At 28.8% G+C, this 14867-nt stretch overlaps 1 pseudogene; it reads right to left on the bottom strand.

Moving 5' to 3' along the window:
- Window positions 1-6433: 6433 nt before the first annotated feature.
- Window positions 6434-14260, bottom strand: LOC114378663 (annotated as a pseudogene).
- Between the last annotated feature and the right edge of the window lie 607 nt (window positions 14261-14867).

Genomic DNA, 14867 nt, shown 5'->3' with positions numbered 1-14867 from the left:
TAAGAGATGAGGTACAAAGAAACGAGTGTGTCATGTGTGTGTTTATATATGACTCCAAAGCAAGGAGTAATTCCTAAATTGGTTGCTTAATCGTTTCTATGGATAGACAATGCTTGAAAGAATCAGATTCAATGATCAACCAAAGAGTGGAAAGATTAGATGTATAAACAAATTGAAAAGCAAGCGGATTGGAATATTTAAACAGTGCAATTTAGAAAAGGGATTTGCAAATATGGCAATCATTTTTAACACCATCTTTTTTGAGGAATATGTTATGATACTGATATGGTATGATTGATTGCATTGGTTTTGGAGAAAAAAAAAAGACACAATAATTATGTGCATGGCAATTTCTGTTGTTGAACTTTATAAATTTGGCACAAAAGGTCATGATTTATTATATTTTTTACTAAACGCAATATTATAATTGTAATGATCAACCCTTTCTTTTCATTGATAGAAATAAAGACAAATATGAGTCTTTAGTTGGTAGGTGCCTTCAAAATGACCTATATAGCGTAGGGAAACTTGACAACAAACATGTGAAACCTATGTTGTAATTAGGGTGGTTGACCCAACAATTATAACAATTAATTCGATTAACGCCTTGTTAATAAGGTTGGGTCCTTGGCTTGCGTGGACAATTAAAGTTTGTCTTTAAGAGGATAGAGGCTCCAAAGGTGATGATGGGTTCCTCCGTTTGAAAGGGATACTTATGGGCCATCTTCAATGAAGTATGACAGAAAAGTTAACGGGTCATTTTTTTCAACTCAAATTATTTAATTGAGGATCCTATTTAGTTAAATAATATGACAAGTTTTGGGGTAAAAATTCGAGGCTGTTTTTCATTGGCACTCATTGGTTTTGCACAATGAACACCTGAAAAAAAGTAATTTCTAGTTATGATGAAAGAGTATTCAAAGAGCATATTCAATTGTATCAATATACAGACTACTTACTATTTTTACTCACCGCTGCAATTGTATTATTACAGCTGAAGAATATAGGTTGATACATTATATTTAACCGCACGGCGAAAACATTATAAATTGGGCCATTTTTATTTTAAATGAAATGAACTTCAGCATGGCAAAGTAACAATTTATTAGTTTGGCACATGTTACAGTTGAATTTTTTAGGAATAGGAAAGGGTAGTTTTAGTGGATTAAAGTTTGAAAAATAAGATTGAATCAATCAACCTATGTTATAAACTTAAGTTTAACAAAATATAAGTTTATTGTAGTGATTGATGTTTAGATAGTTATTTTTTTCATTTTTTTTAAGAATAATAATATTAATCAAAAGTATTTTTAAATATGTAATTACTATGAAATATAAAGTTTATAACGTAGTAAAGTGGGTAGAATCGGGCACACGTGATTGTTGGCATTTAATATTCTCCATTAAATTCTCCAACTGAGAACTGATTTTTTAAAAACAATCTCAATATTGCTTTGAGTTGAAACTTCGTTCTAAGTATAGTTGTGAAAATTAACATACTATAAAAGAAATCAAATATATTACCAAACTGAATTTATTGAGACAAACTTAAGTTGAAGGAGACCAAATAATAAAGTAAATGTAGCCCAGTATGAGGTGTTGTATATAGGGAATAATGAAAATGCAAGATATGTAATTTGATTTAATTAACTGGTAAAGGATCAGTCGTCAGAAGCTTTGACAGTAGCTAGTTGGTTCAAATTTAACTAACCCTCATTATAAGAATAAAGTTATTTACGTATAACTATTGTTTTTTACGTATAACTGGTAAAAGATAATATTGTTTTTTTACAACAATATTAATATTGTTTATTGTTAAATTATGTTTGTTATAAATGTGGAAAATTGGTAATTCAAGACAGAAGGAATTCAACAAGACAGAGTAAAACTATAGAAGTGCATGTATTTCACTGCAACGGGAGACTAGTTTGTGTGAGGGTTACTTAGGTTACTTGATAGAAATTAATCAATATCAAAGTCTATAAATACTCTACACTAATATTATTATGATAATAAAAAAATTACTTAATTTTCATTTGCAGACTAATGGGTTATTAAAACATATGATTAGGATGTCACTCAAGTGGAGATTTAAGAAAGAGTTATATATAGAGAAAGCGAGACAAAAGAGAATTCAAAAAGAGATATAAATTTATGTTGGATTAAAAAGTTCCTTTTATACAAAACACGTTTTATTTATATATTAACTCAAAATTATTTGAGATAACTCATTCATGTACATTGAAATTAATGTAATATATATTATTATTATTAATATATATATATATATATATATATATATATATATATATTATATGCACCATTTAGTTGTTTTTTAAATTATCAATAAAATAGTGATATTTGAACATTTCAATATTTTAAACATCTTATTATCACATTTTATATTTTCTTATCAGTTTCTTTTGTCAGATCAAATATATATTATATCTATCACTTTGAGTTGACCTAGATTTGTATAAAGTTGATCATAATTTATTAAAAAAAAGCGATAATTTATTGATATTTTTATATATCACATGCTTTATCAATTTCTATTGTTTTTTTTTCTTATCATATTATATTAATTTTAACATCCATTTTTTTTTCTTTTCCTCTCTAGATACCACTAAGAGATTAGTATCCACCAATGTTTTTCCTTATAAAAATAGAAAATTGCTTTTAGAAAAGTAACACAAAGATATGTTGGCGTGGGAATCCTTAGCACAGTGGAGTTGCAATGGATTTTGGCACGAAGAGAACCCTCCCTCTTTCCAAGAATGAACCCTACTCACATGACTTCGGAAATGTTAGTATTTGCACCTATGAGATGATTCACGAGCAGTAATATCCCTGGTAAATGAAACAACATCCCTTTTATTCCGTTGGTGTTCGCGATTCCATCCATAACTTGTCGTGTGTTGCCAGTAATGTCCCTCATGCCCTTATCAACTTATCTGTCTTGCCTAGGAAAAAAGGCTCTTTTCCGAAGCCACGGACCATAGATTTGAGAGAGAACAAAATGTGAGAAAACTGAAGAGGAAACAAATCGTGAATTTGATTTGGAGACCTCGTGATACACGCCGACAACCGACATATTCGATGTCTCGACTTTGGGAAATTAAGTCCAAAAGCAATTGAAGCATGCATCGATGTCCGAAATGACCATTGGCATGGATAAGGTTGGCTTAATGTTTGTTGGGGTTAAAATAAAAAACAAGAGTATCAATTTCAAAGGATGGTGTGAAGAGGGCCAATGGAGAGAGCCATCAATTGAAATGGACGTTGGACCCCAACACAATCAATAATTAATTTCGGATGAGGCCATCACCAACAAGTTTTATTGGGGGTTAACTTTTAACTATGTAATTAATAATTAGTTATATGTTGATAATACACTTTTTTTTAGTGTGGCCTAAGTGTACCAATCCTCTCGTTAGATTCTGTTTAGGAGAGCAAATGCGTATCATGAACAATAAAACATCAAACCAATAAAGGTTAATTTAATTGACAAAGAATAGATTTATATCTCACAAGAATAAGGACATGAATCTGATTCTATTATGAATGTGAGAATTTTATTAATAGATAATCTATAAATATTTTTATAAACGCTCTTTGAGTCTTGAAATTTGGTCTAATCCTCGTGAATTATCCAGATCTAACTCATCTATTTTTTTTATAAAAAAAATCATAAATGATGAAACTAAATTACATCATCTTTTAGTGTATTGAGTGTTAGCACTTAAAGTGATGTTTAAATTTGACGTAACGATAAAATGGCTAAGGTAAAGTTGGGTTTGATAAGTGTAAGGTTAAAAAAAATATAAGAATGTATTTATTATTAACTTAAAATCAATTAAATTAAAGATAAACATATTTTTATCAATATGTCATTGGTCTAACTAGAACTAGGCTTGGATTTAAAAAACGCAGTTGGAATTAGTAGGACCTTTTAGCAAAAAAAATAAAAAATAGTTATAAGTAAAATTGATTACTTTATCAAAATATCATATCCAATTTTTATTTTGCTTGGAGATATCTTGTCTTTGAATACTTTGCTTGGAAAATTAAGATCAGTTTTTGGTGTTCACTGGTTATCAAATATTTGAAGCAACATTTTAAATTGTGGGGATAAAAAATCACTAATAAATGATAATTTTAACTAAATTATGAATCTAGATTTTAGAGATTTTAAAATGTTATCATTATTATTGTAATTATACAAAATTATATCTTAATAAATACCATTTCTTTTTAATTTTATAAAAAATTATATATAGTCAAAGTTGCATAACTTCAATTTTACACTAGACCAATATTTTTAATTATAAAAGATAAATTAGTATTCATTTATTGAATATATATTTTAATTTACTATTTTTATATTAAAACACTGATGGACAAAAAATGAAAAATAAATGACTGAAAGTCGGATCTTCTATTTTTTCACTTCATATTAATAATTTGAAATCATTCACAACATTATCATAATTAAATTCTATAAAACAAGACTCACATCCTCAATGATTATAGAATTAGGCCAAAGTTTTTATTTTCCCTTTCTTAAATATGAATAAATATGACTTATATAGTCTATTTGGAAATATATGATATATTACTTCAATGAATTATAATATTTCATATATTATTTTTTTAATCATAACCTCATGAAATTAATAATTAATTTGATTAATTTTGATAAAAATAAAGGTACACATAATATCTTAAAAACACTATTTATAATGTATTGTTTATAATAAATTATAGTTGATAAAAAAATTATTTCTTAATATATTACAAATTATAGGTTTGTAGCATATCAATAATATAAAACATTGTAAAGAATAACATTATAAATATATCTATCCGGAAAAGAAACCCTTTAGGTGCAATAAAACATGATAAAAAATAGTACTTTTCCACTCCCTCTTCATGAAAATATAGATGCAATAAAACATGATAAAAAATATTATAACATGCAAGGATCAATAATACCTAAGAATTTTTTTAAAAAACTTATAACAAACATAAAAATATATATTTTTAAAAATCTATCAAGATTCCATGAAACAAACGTCCCTTATATCTAACCTCCTTTGATAGGAAACCATTTTTAATTACTTAAAAATGTATTTAATTAATTAATTATCTTATAATTATTATGGGTTTTGGTGTTTACATAGGGTAATAAGTTGATGAAGATTAGCCCCTGAAATGCATATGAGGTGCAGTTCTGCATCTAACGGTTTTAAATTTTTAAACATTTTTTCACTAGTTATTTTAACGTAAGAATTACTAACATAATAAGGGGTATCATTTGTGCAGTTAAAATCACGACCTAAGTTGGAATATGCAAGTTGAATTTTCGAGAAGAAAAAAAAAAAAGAAAAATCAAACTCAAGAAGCAACCTCAGCGAACTAGAAATTACTAAAGTAAATTTTACTTCTCTTAATAAGGTGGTTTTATACAACCAAGGAATTAAACTCCTATTAGTATATTTAAGTAATCCAATCATTTACAATCTATGTTAGACCTTGCTGATATATATCAGAAATCATATTTGTATTTGACATCCATTGCCCTTGCACATTATTGTCTTGAACGAGTTGTAGTTATTAAGTTTCCTATATATTTGTATTTCATTTAGCTGTGATTTTAATATAATCACTGAAAATTATAAATGATTTTCAACCATAAATACAAAACATAATTGGAAATGATTTTATTTGATTAGAGGTAAGTTTTTTTTTTTTTTTTTAACCAATGATTTAGAGTAAGCTATGTACGCTTAATTTTTTCATCATAAAAATTGAAGTGGAATTGATTTGAAAAATTAATTTTAAGTTTGAAACTTATTAAAAAATATAATTGGATCCACTAGCAATATAATTGAAAAATATATTTAATTCTTGGATCTATTTTTTTATATTATTCTATGCCTAATGTAAAAGACTGAGTTGATAAATTAACATGTTGTGGGCCTCACTGTAGAATTAGGCTCAAACTACTTAAGCAAAATAACATATTTAAGTCTCGGACATAAAAAAATATAGTTGATCTACAGAGAAATCTCATTAAAAATAATTTATTGTATTTTCAAAAAAGTTTAGTTACCGATAAAATTAATAAATATTTCAGAAAATTACATGATGACCCAAATAAATAGAGTTAACAAATATGATATTTATTTGTTTAATGCCTAATTAAATCCTAACAAATCCTATGATGTTTGAGAAGCTTAATTTCTAAATCTAATATTAAATTCTATGAGTAGTTTGATTAAGTGCAACCGACATTTTACCAATCCTTGCTAATAATGACATGCATGGAGATAACCTTAGAAATGCAAATAATAGCTCGAAACAAATAGACTTAAATATAAGAGTAAATAAATCAACTCAAACTCAGAACTCCACTTTCTTAACATAATCGTCATGCCATATCAATTGGAACGGGTATACTAGCAAATAGCAATGACTCAATTCTGCTCTTTGATAAATTGTCTTGTCGTCCAAATCCATCTCCGTATTGTATGTGTACTGAGCGATCCGGGCAAGGTTAAAGGCAACTTGTATGAAAGATTTGGGGAATATATAGAGTCCACAAACAGGTATTTATTCAAGTATTGCCATTCTTTGTCAATCAAAGTTTTTTGTAGTACTGACGGTCATTTTCTTCCGAAAGACCGGTTTCGTGCATATATGTAGCTTACAATGGAATTTGAGGTTTCACCCCTCTCTATCTTTTCCTGTAGAGAACAACCAGCACAATGTTAGCCGTGAAGTTTGATATGGATTCAGGAATGTATCAAAGGAGGGGTCGGATTTTTTTGTTACATAATTATTTAATATATAAGTTCTAATAAATAACTATTTAATAAATAATTAATTTTAAAAAAGATTTATTATTAATTTTATAGATAAAATTAAAGATCGATATAATCTATTACTAGTTGATATTAACTTTAAAATATGTGTTTCTTATATTTTTTCATTAATATTTTTAATTTAATTTTTTCTTTTTTTATATATACACATAAAGGGTCTTAAGAGCAATTTTAATGTCTTTGAGTAAAGATCTTAAGCTCGAGATCTAATTTTGTGTAGATCTTCCAATAAAGGAAGTCTAGAGATCTCCGGGATGAAGAATGAATTCTTTTACCAGAACCTTGAAGATCTTTAATATACATGAAAAAAAAACCAAAAAAATATTAAAAATAAAAAAAAACCAGAAATTAACGGAAAGAAAAGAAGGTCGTTGAAGAAAAAACAAGAGAGGAGAAAGAACAAAAAATGAACTTATTTAGAGGTGACCGCGGCGCCTCGGGGAGAAGGAAGGGGGAGAGGGAGGCCGTCACCACACAGAGGGGAGGGGGAGGGAGGATCGAGAAGGAAGAAGAAGGTGGAGGGGAGGGGGAGTGACAGAGAAGAAATAGAAAAAAAGAAGAAGGAAGAAGAAAGGGAGGAGAAGAAAAAGAAAAAGAAGGAAGGAAAAGGTGGGTGAGGGAGAAAGACATCCTCAAAGGAAGCACTAGTAACACAATCCAAAAATTAGATGACAAAAGCACGAACGGTAAAAAAAAAATGAACAATAATAGTCGAAAAAAATTTGTACAATATAAATTGGTTCAAGCTGTACATCCAATTGTCATCCTCATTACTTAATTATATTTAATTTAATAAATAAATAAAATATTTAATAGTGAGGTCCACAAGAGGCACATTTCAGTATGTTATTAAAGAATGAAGTGAGTGAAGAGATCTTCAAGGCACATTTTAGCAGGACTCAATATTTTTTTGGACTGTCCCCCAAATCATCGTTGAGCCTTAAAAGGGTGAGTGAAGAGAACGGTCATGGTAATTTATTAAAGAATGAAGTGCTTGCTCGGTGATGTCTTGGTCTTGGCAGACGAGGAAGTAGGAAGGAGTAAGAATAACCCCAGCTGTGCTGGAGATCCTTGCATTTTCTAAGAACTCGTTGAATGGTGGAATGACTTTGTTGTAAAACCATTTTGCTTCTTGGAGGAATGCCTTGCACACATTTGACCACTGTAAAGTAATCAAGTAAACATTTTAGTTTTAGTAGTGCTAAAATAGTTAATGAGAAAATAGGTTATGTATATTGATTACATTAAAATTCATACCAACATAGATTTATGATTAAAGGATTATTTTATATTGTTAGCACATGATCATTAATAAAACTCATAATCTATTGTGTTGCATTATATACAACTTTTGTGAGGTAAGGAAGGATTTTTATGTCCCGTCCTTTAGAATGTGTTTGGATGGAGAAATTTAAAATTCTGTTAAATTTTAAATTCTAAGAATTTCAAATACTTTAATTGAAATTTTTTTATTTTCAAAATTTTGTGTTTGGATAAAAATATTAAAATTATGAGAATGAAAAAAATGAATAAAAAAAAAATATGGTTGATGTGCTAGTTATACGTGTTTCTCTATGCTCACACTCGATATTTTAGAAGCTCGGAAAAGACGGTAAGAAAAGAATTTCAATTTCTCACCTTTTAGAAGGAAATTGAAATTCCAGATTTTTAGTTGTTTAAAATTCTGTTTTAAAATTTCAAAATTTTAAATTCTTCATAAAAAACATCCAAACAATGAATTCTAAATTACAGAGATTCAAATTCTCTAATAAATTACTTTCCTGAGTTAAAATTCTCTATCCAAACGCACTTAAAATTTCATAAACCATGACATTAACAGTGTTATAGACGGCCATTAAGCACAATACCAAGCGGTCTGGAAGAGTGTTTATATTAACTCAGACTAAGAAAATAGACACATTAAAAATTTAAAGAAAAAGTTAACTAAAATGAACTTTCCTCTGTTCATATTAGTTGAACAAACCTTTCAACAGCATTTTTGAAGAGCTCCAATTCATCCAAAGTACCATAGATGTCATATACATCATCTAGGATTACGAGTAGTATCCCCACTTTGGTGATTTGATTGTGGCAGTTATTGAATTGAGGTTGAGGGAACATTGCTAGCGACCAACAGAAGGCTTCCACTAATCTGTCTCGAGCAAAACTCAGTTTGCTTGCGAGGCCAATGTCCCTCCACCACCTAAATAACAACACATTAAATTAAGAGAAAAATGATTATGTACAGTCATTTAATAACAAACATTTTATATAAGATAAGTTTATTGATTTTTAAAATATCTTAAAATAATTTAAATGATAATTTATGATTGAATGATAATATAAAACTATTTTACACTTTTAGCAAATAAACATTAAACTCTTAAATTAATTAATACAATGTAAGACGATTCATAGAAAAATAATGCACACTCTACCTGCCATCATTTTTTGAATTCCTCCTCAAATATATGGTAATTTTTAGTTTTTTTTTCTAAAATAAAATCTCTTTTAGTATTTAGCTTTAATTGGTAAATAAAAGGATTAACTTAGATGCAATTTTTATGTCTTTTGATGTTATTCTTTAATAAGAATTAAAATTTTACTTCAGTAATCTACGTAATAAAAGGTTACATTAAAGTTTAATACTAATTGAAGAATAATATTAAAAATACCTAAAGAACTACATTTTGTTATATATAAAAACTCTGCTTCACTTATTAAAAAGATTATTTTAATTTTTTTAAGAGCATTACATTAATGTTAACTTAGGCCTCGAGGTGATTTCTTATTTGTAGTTTTGAAAGTTTTAAAAATCAAAACTAGTTTTGGTCTATTTTTTATTTTTATTTTTTAAAAGATGTTACAAATTGAATGAGTAGGCTGTTTTATCATATCTGGCTTTATTATGAAACAATAGTGACAATAGTATTTGTGTTGGTGGATTGGTGGTGGTGGCAATGACGATGATGGTGTGAGTGGAATAACAACAATAATGATTATAGTGATGATGGAATGAAGATGATGACGATAGTAGCAATGAAATGATGGTGGTAGCGGCAATGACGGTGGTAGGATAGAATAGTGACAACGACAACAACGACAATAAAGATAACAGAATGGTATCGACGACAATGATGACAATAATAGTGATAGAACGGTGGTGGGGTGAAATAGTGGTAACAATGGTAAATATAACAATGGAAGCAACAAAATGGTGATAGTAACAGTGATAATAGTGGTGACGGTGGTAGAATGGTGGTGGTGAAGACGGACAACAAAAAATTGTGATAGTGATGACAATGGTGGTAACAATGGCGATGATGACGGTGGTGACAATGGCATTGTAGTGGTGGCGGCGACAATGGTGGTATGATGATGGTGGTGAAAGTGCGTTTTTTTAAACCAAAAAAACAAATTCATAAAACTTTTTTCTTGATTTTAATAATGAATGTAAAAGTGTTTTAAAATTGAGTTAAAATCAATTTAACTTCATTTTTGTCGAATACATTTTATTTTAAAAATTACATTTGAAACCAAAAAAATAAAAACTCAAAATCACCCTGAAGGAGACCTTAAGGAATGACTTTAAAAATAACCTTTTTTAGGTGGTGATTTTGTACACATAATTTCTTGTAACAATAATGTATAATTATTCTTTTATTTCCCTTGTCTATTTCCTCTCACCTTGATACTTCTTTTAGTTCTTTTTGACGTGTTTACTGAACCACGTTGAAATCCAGCTTTGCGTAAGAGATTATGCGGTTCTATTTTATCATATGTGTTAATGTACCATCGTGCCTCTAATATGTGAAAGCTTTGATGATATGGAAGCCCCTCCAACACATGCCTAACTTGTTCTGCCATTTTCGCATCTACTCCTTCTTTCATTAATGAATTCATGAGATGTGTTCTTGAAAATGCATTTGCCTCCCAAAGACTTTCTCCTTCAAAGTTCAAGTATGATGCTTCGTAGAGGCTCAACATTCCTTGTAGATATTTGTTAATTTCAGCCTTGAATTTTTTTGAAACTCTTAAAAACGTCTCCACCTCACACAATCATCTTAACGTAAATGAAAATTCATAAAATGAGTAATAATAAAAGAGATTTCCTACTATGGGAACTTCAATACATAATAAGAAGGAAAAATAAATTACTTTAAAAATATTTATAATATGAAAATTCCTCGATGTTTATTTTTCTTGATTCTGTGGACAGTTTATTCTTAATTATATTTTATTCTAATCATTCAAAAATAGTATGATTTTCAATAATAGAAAGTATTTTACGTACTTCTTCAAGAAAATATTATCACTTAATTGCTTAAAATCAATTTTAATAACTATTGTTAACATTTTCTTATTTTTAAAATAATTTAAAACTTTATATATATATATATATTTGAAAGACAAAATGAGATTGGTATATAAATAAAAGGTGTCAAGTAGTGTGACCCTAAAAAGGAATATATCAATATAAAAACATAAAAATCAGACGGAAAAGAAAAGCATAAACACAATTAGTCTAAACCAATAAATGATTGCAAACATCATTTGACAAAGGAAGAAACTAACGTCCCATAACCTATTTATAAAAGTCACGATCAAAATAAGATCTCAATCTATCACATAACCACCTGTGTATCTGTCACCTCTCCATGAAAAATAATATGATTCATATGAAATCAAAGATTTCAGCAAATCGCATATCTGATGAGATAACGAACTCTTAGTATCCTGTTACCCCTCGGAAAGATAATGTTGCATTAAAGAAATACCCCACACCAATGTTAGACATCACACCAAATTCAAAACTAGTTACACCCCAAGAATAGGTACCGCAAATCCTACCTGTTAGTCCCGCAAAAAACTCACACATCATCCTTCACCATATTCCTCTCCTCACTAGAGCCACACGATTAGGCAGCCTGTACCGGATCAGCCTCCAAGAAAAAGTCAATACCTTGGATGGGACATCACATTTTCAAAACCATCGAGAAAAAAATTTTCCAACCTTAAAAATATATATTTAATACATGTTTGGTATGACATTCAAGGAGTTTATAAACTCATTTGAGTAATTTATAAGTTAATTTGATCAAATTATTCAATAAGCTAATTCATCGGTTTCAACTAGCTTATATTTTATCATATACACGTACGAATTGCTAATTTTATGTGTAGTAGACGTGAAAAGGATTCATATTCATCAATTACAGGTTGAAATTATAACTTGGGAGACGTCAAAACCATGTTGTCCGAGAATTCCGAAGAGCAGAGCGGTTTGATACATACTTTTTTTGTTTTGGTCTTTGATGATTTCAATTGAAACAATTTTGTCAAGGGCTTTGTTTATGTCCTCTTCGAACCTGTAGGACAGCCCCAAACCCATGTAGATAAGCCCCCAAACAATTTTGTTTTTGTCATCAATCAATTCAAGTAAGCTTAGTGTCTCCATGTTCATTCCATTAATCATTAGTCGTACATTCTCTTCTAGCTTTGCTGCTGTTTTTTCTAGTCTTTCAACCTGCGCTTAGTGAGCGTGCATGACACATCATTAGAATCACATTAATTAATATATTCATTGTGAAAACTAGGTCTTACAATAAACTAAACATACTTTAAAACTTGATTCAATAATTAATTCCTTGAATATAATTTATGAACCAAATAAGTTAAATCTAATGTTGAGTTAAAAACTCAAATAGTTAAATAAACAAGATGAACTCAATGGTTAAGATTAATTTATCATTAGAATCATTGGATTTTAAAAAAATTAAAATGAAAGTGAATTAAAATGAAAGTTTTCAATTACATTATAAAAATGTGAATCTCACATCATTTTAAATGAACAGATCCTAATAGTGTGAATGAAGAATAACTCTTGGAATAACTTAACTTGCCATCATCACTAACACCAACCATGCCCTCACTAAAACGCATTAGCGCACCAACCATCCACCACCCCTATTCGCATGCAGAGTTGCCACCCACCTAAACCCATGTAGATCCGCCGCAATCGACAACCACTCCTTCAAGAACAAATACCTCCTCGTCTATTCCCTCATGATGGGTACATATCGATCGAGACCTACTCCTTACCTTCTATCGCAATTGAAATTCGGTGAATGGGTTCTGGGTAGGGAACATGGGTGTTGCAAAGAACCCAATGAGGAAGAAGAGGGCGTGGTCAAAGGAACATTGCGGCTTCTTCGTGTGGGCAAGAAGATGTAGCAAAGGGAGTAGCCAATGGGGAATGATACATAAGAAAGGACAGTGACATATAAGTATGAGAATCATTCGAACAACTCTAGATCGAATAGTACTATATTTTAATTTTAGGATGATGAAAAACGAATAAAAAAATTGAGATCAAAATCAAACTTTTTCAATTTTATAAAGAAAATAAACATATTTTAACCTATATTTATACTTGACTTTTTTTATTAATCTATATTATTTTTATTTTGTTGTGTGAAATAAATAAATAAAAACATGTAAAATAATTATAATTTTAAATCAAATGGAGCTAATGAGTTAAACCAAATCATTTGCAATTTGAATCAAGTCAAGTTCGAGTAGGAAAAAAAGGCTTATATTAAGTCTTAATTGTATTTTTTATCTTCAATTTTTTATGTTTTGGCAAATTTTATTCCCAACAAATTAATTTGATGCATTTTGCCTTTAATTTTTAAGAAATTTATTAATTTTTTCCTCTGTCATCTGTTCATTAATTAAGTATAAAAGTTGGGAATAAAATTTATCAAAAAAATAAAAAATTAGGAATAAAATTCAATAAAAAAATAAAATAATTTGGTGCAAATTTTGCCAAAAAAATAAAAAAAAATTAGGGTAAAAAGTAAAATTATGTTCGGAACAAATAGATGAAGGATAAAATTTACAAATTTTTAAAAAAGTAAAGATAAAATACGGCAAAATTAATTTTTGGAGTAAAATTCAATAAAAAAACTGAAAAGTTAGAGGTAAAAAATTGAATTAAATCTTATATTTAACTTCAGTTAAGTCAAGTTGAGTACTTGAGTTCAAATGACTCATTTTCAGTCCTAACGAAAACAATTAACTAATTCTATCACACTATTCTTCACGCCATATACCAGCGTAGGTGGCCTTGCATATAAATTCCACACCAAAGAAATTGAAGGAAAACAAAAGATAAGAGGGGTGGGGAGAAAGAAAATTGAGGTTAAATAGAAAGTTACCGCAAGGTTATTTCCCAGGGACAAATTCATGAGTCCAATGATTGATCTGGTAATTCGCTGGACGTCTTTCAATTTGTGTAAGTTGGGTATCGTGCTTGCTAGCGTCACAAATGACTTGTGTGGTAGGAACGCTCAATATAGATCACTAGCCATGGTGTACTCTTCAAACTACACTATATATGTCATATGTGATGCTTAGAAATGTATAGAGGTGTTCACATATATGGGTCTTTTTGGAAACCGGAATTGATGTAAATTGATTCGAACAATTTGAATTACGTTATTTATGTATTTGAATTAAAATTGAATTGAACTGATCAAAATCATTCATATATAAATTGAGTCATGAGTTTAGATTTATAGATCCAATCAAAATCTAACCGATCAAAAATTTTAAAGTTGCTTGATTTGATTTTAAACATTATTAATATTGGGACTCCAACTAAACTGTAAGTGTTAGAACTAGTGTTGGAACCTTTTAAGGTATTACTTTCAAGTATTTATTTCACCTTTTTTCATATTTATTTTTTTCACCATATTTATAATATTAATTAATCATGTTTTGTTCATGTGTTTCAGGAAACCTAGTTACAATAAATCAGGTTGTAGTGAATTTGATGGCAGTAAAGCTTGTTGCAAGAAATTAATTTGTAAGAAATAATTATGATTCAAACTATTATAATAAATCTCGTTGAAGAATATTTTATTTTAAATTGTATTAGTTTATTTTAGAATATTATGTTGGTGGTATTAAATTAAT

Source organism: Glycine soja, chromosome 12 (genome assembly GCF_004193775.1).
Source record: "Glycine soja cultivar W05 chromosome 12, ASM419377v2, whole genome shotgun sequence".
NCBI classification, from domain to species: Eukaryota; Viridiplantae; Streptophyta; class Magnoliopsida; order Fabales; family Fabaceae; genus Glycine; species Glycine soja.
Note: the sequence above shows the minus strand (reverse complement) of the source record. Positions and strands in the feature narration are given on the sequence as shown.